The sequence below is a fragment of the Capricornis sumatraensis genome, chromosome 6 (genome assembly GCF_032405125.1).
Source record: "Capricornis sumatraensis isolate serow.1 chromosome 6, serow.2, whole genome shotgun sequence".
Lineage (NCBI taxonomy): Eukaryota > Metazoa > Chordata > Mammalia > Artiodactyla > Bovidae > Capricornis > Capricornis sumatraensis.
The window spans coordinates 33,173,603-33,177,442 of record NC_091074.1 but is presented as its reverse complement, the minus strand read 5'-3'; the positions used below and the strand labels follow the sequence as shown (position 1 = coordinate 33,177,442).

General features: G+C 42.7%; 1 non-coding gene across 1 annotated transcript; it reads right to left on the bottom strand.

Annotated features, from left to right (window-relative positions):
• Window positions 1–334: 334 nt before the first annotated feature.
• TRNAS-GGA (transfer RNA serine (anticodon GGA)) lies at window positions 335–406 on the bottom strand. Its single transcript has one exon. It is a non-coding gene; the product is annotated as a tRNA-Ser (tRNA).
• Between the last annotated feature and the right edge of the window lie 3,434 nt (window positions 407–3,840).

The following is a 3,840-nucleotide window of genomic DNA, read 5'->3' as shown; positions in this document are numbered from 1 at the left end:
GCAGAATTTAATCCCCCTCAGGCGCTCAGCCTCCAGAACTGTAACCTAAGGGATGATAATGTTCACCTTTTCTGATCCGACTGATTTCAATCCACCGAAGTTTGGACTCTATGGCCCAAGCTTCTTTATGAATATGTACCTACCCTTTAGCTTAAAACTTCCCCAGTTTTGCTGTCTGGGGAGATACTGCATTGGGAGAAAGTGAAAGTGAATTCTCTCAGTTGTGTCTGACTCTTTGTGACCCCATGGACTGTAGCCTACCAAGCTCCTCCCTCCATGGGATTCTCCAGGCAAGAGTATTGGAGTGGGTTGGCATTTCCTTCTCCAGGGGATTTTCCCGACCCAGGGATCGAACCTGGGTCTCCTGCATTCCAGGCAGACACTCTAACCTCTGAGCCACCAGGGAAGCCCCCAGGTATTCTCTTTACTTGCTGCAAGTAATAAATCCTTCCTTCTCTTGCTCCTTGGCTTGTTTGTGTCTGTTGGCTTGACACCTGCCAAGTGAACCCAGTTTTTTTAAAAAATTTATCTTTAATTGAAGGATAATTGCTTTTACTGGAATGCAAAAGTAGGAAGTCAGGAGATACATGGAGTAACAGGCAAATTTGGCCTTGGAGTACAAAATGAAGCAGGTCAAAGGCTAACAGAGTTTTGCCAGGAGAATGCACTGGTCATAGCAAATGCCCTCTTCCAACAACACAAGAGAAGACTCTACACATGGACATCACCAGATGGTCAACACCGAACTCAGATTGATTATATTCTTTGCAGCCAAAGATGGAGAAGCTCTATACAGTCAGCAAAAACAAGACCGGGAGCTGACTGTGGCTCAGATCATGAACTCCTTATTGCCAAATTCAGACGTAAATTGAAGAAAGTAGGGAAAACCACTAGATCATTCAGGTATGACCTAAATCAAATCCCTAATGATTATACAGTGGAAGTGAGAAATAGATTCAAGGGATTAGATCTGATAGAGTGCCTGAAGAACTATGAATGGAGGTTCGTGACATTGTACAGGAGGCAGTGATCAAGACCATCCCCAAGAAAAAGAATGCAAAAAGGCTAAATGGTTGTCAGAGGAGGCCTTACAAATAGCTGAGAAAAGAACAGATGCAGAAGGCAAAGGAGAAAAGGAAAGATATACCCATTTGAATGCAGAGTTCCAAAGAATAACAAAGAGAGATAAGAAAGCCTTCCTCAAGTGATCAATGCAAAGAAATAGAGGAAAACAATAGAATGGGAAAGGCTAGAGATCTCTTCAAGAGAATTAGAGATACCAAGGGGACATTTCATGCAAATATGGACACAATAAAGGACAGAAATAGTGTGGACCTAACAGAAGCAGAAGATATTTAAGAAGAGGTGGCAAGAATACACCAAAGAACTATACAAAAAAGATCTTCAGGGCCAAATAACCACAATGGTGTGATCACTCACCTAGAGCCAGACATCCTGGAGTGCGAAGTCAAGTGGGCCTTAGGAAGCGTCACTACAAACAAAGCTAGTGGAGGTGATGGAATTCCAGTTGAGTTATTTCAAATCCTAAAAGATGATGCTGTGAAAGTGCTGCACTCAATATGCCAGCAAATTTGGAAAACTCTACAGTGGCCACAGGACTGGAAAAGGTCACTTTTCATTCCAGTCCCTAAGAAAGGTAATGCCAAAGAATGTTCAAACTACTGCACAATTGCACCTATCTCCCCCACTAGCAAAATAATCCTCAAAATTCTCCAAGCCAGGGATTCAACAGTAGGTGAACCATGAACTTCCAGATATTCAAGCTAGATTTAGAAAAGGCAGAGAAACCAGAGATGAAATTGGCAACATCTGCTGGATCATCGAAAAAGCAAGAGAGTTCCAGAAAAACATCTACTTCTGCTTTATTGACTACGCCAAAGCCTTTGACTGTGTGGATCACAACAAAATGTGGAAAGTTCTTAAAGAGATGGGAATACCAGACCAGCTGATCTGCCTCCTGAGAAATCTGTATGCAGGTTAAGAAGCAACAGTTAGAACTGGACATGGAACAACAGACTGGTTCCAAATTGGGAAAGGAGTACGTCAAACCTGTTTATTGTCACCTCACTTATTTAACTTCTATGCAGAGTACATCATGAGAAACACTGGGCTGCATGAAGCACAAGCTGGAATCAAGATTGCTGGGGGAAATATCAATAAACTCAGGTATGCAGATGACACCACCTTTATGGCAGAAAGCAAAGAAGACCTAAAGAGCTTCTTTATGAAAGTGAAAGAGGAGAGTGAAAAAATTGGCTTAAAGCTCAACATTCAGAAAAGTAAGATCATAGCATGCGGTCCCATCACTTCATGGCAAATAGATGGGGAAACAATGGAAACAGTGACAGACTTTATTTTTTTGGACTCCAAAATCATTGCAGATGGTGACTGCAGCCTTGAAATTAAAAGATGCTTACTCCTTGGAAGAGAAGCTATGACCAACCTAGACAGCATATTAAAAAGCAGAGACATTACTTTGCCAGCAAAGTTCTATCTAGACAAAGCTCTAGTTTTTCCAGTAGTCATGTATGAATGTGAGAGTTGGACTATAAAGAAACTTGAGTGCTGAAGAATTGAGGCTTTTGAAGTGAGGTGTTGGAGAAGACTTTTGAGAGTCCCTTGGATTGCAAGGAGATCCAACCAGTCTACCCTAAAGGAAATCAGTCCTGAATATTCATTGGAAGGACTGATGTTGAAGCTGAAGCTCCAATACTTTGGCCACCTGATGCGAAGAACTGACTCATTGGAAAAGACCCTAATGCTGGGAAAGATTGAAGGCAGGAGGGGAAGGGGACAGCAGAGGATGAGATGGTTGGATGGCATCACTGACCCTATGGGCATGAGTTTGAGTAAGCTCTGGGAGTTGGTAATGGACAGGAAGCCTGGCATGCTGTAGTCCATGGGGTGGCAAAAAGTCAGACACGCCTGAGCGACTGAACTGAACTGAACTACTTTACAATATTGTGTTGGTATCTGCCATACATCAATATGAATCAGCCATAGGTATCCTTATATCCCCTCCCTCCCACCTCCCACCCCTCTAGGTTGTCACAGAGCATGGGTTTGAGCTCCCTGAGTCATAGAGCAAATTCCCGCTGGCTATCTATTTTCCACGTGGTAGTGGATATGTTTCCAGGCTGCTCTCTCCATTCGTCCCACCCTCTCCTTCCCCACTGTGTCCACAAGTCCGTTCTCTGTGTCTGCATCTCCGCTGCTGCCCTGCAGATAGGTTCATCAGTACCATCTTTCTAGATTCCACATGTATGCATTAATACATGGTATTTGTTTTTCTCTTTCTGACTTACTTCACTTTGTCTCATAGGCTCTAGGTTTGTCCACCTCATTAGAACTGACTCAAGTTCGTTCCTTTTTACAGCTGAGTAATGTTCCATTGTATATATGTATCACAGCTTCTTATTGGATTCATCTGTCAATGGACATCTAGGTTTCTTCCATGTCTTAGCTATCGTAATCAGTGCTGCAATGAACACTGGGGTACATGTGTCTTTTTCAATTCTGGTTTCCTCAGGACATATGCCCAGTACTGGGATTGCTGGGTCGTATGGTAGCTTTAATCCTAGTTTTTTTAAGGAATCTCCATACTATTCTCCATAGAGGGTGTATCAGTTTGCATTCCCACCGAAAGAAGGTGAACCTAGTTTTTCAGGTAACAATTTTCTCTAAGGATGGAAGCATTACTATATATCTCTCCCAAGAACATAAGCCATGTAGACATGTGTGTATCAGGCTCTGTCACTGGAGCTTAAGATAAGGCATTCTTGGAACTTCCTTGGTGACTCACTGGCTAAGACTCTTTGT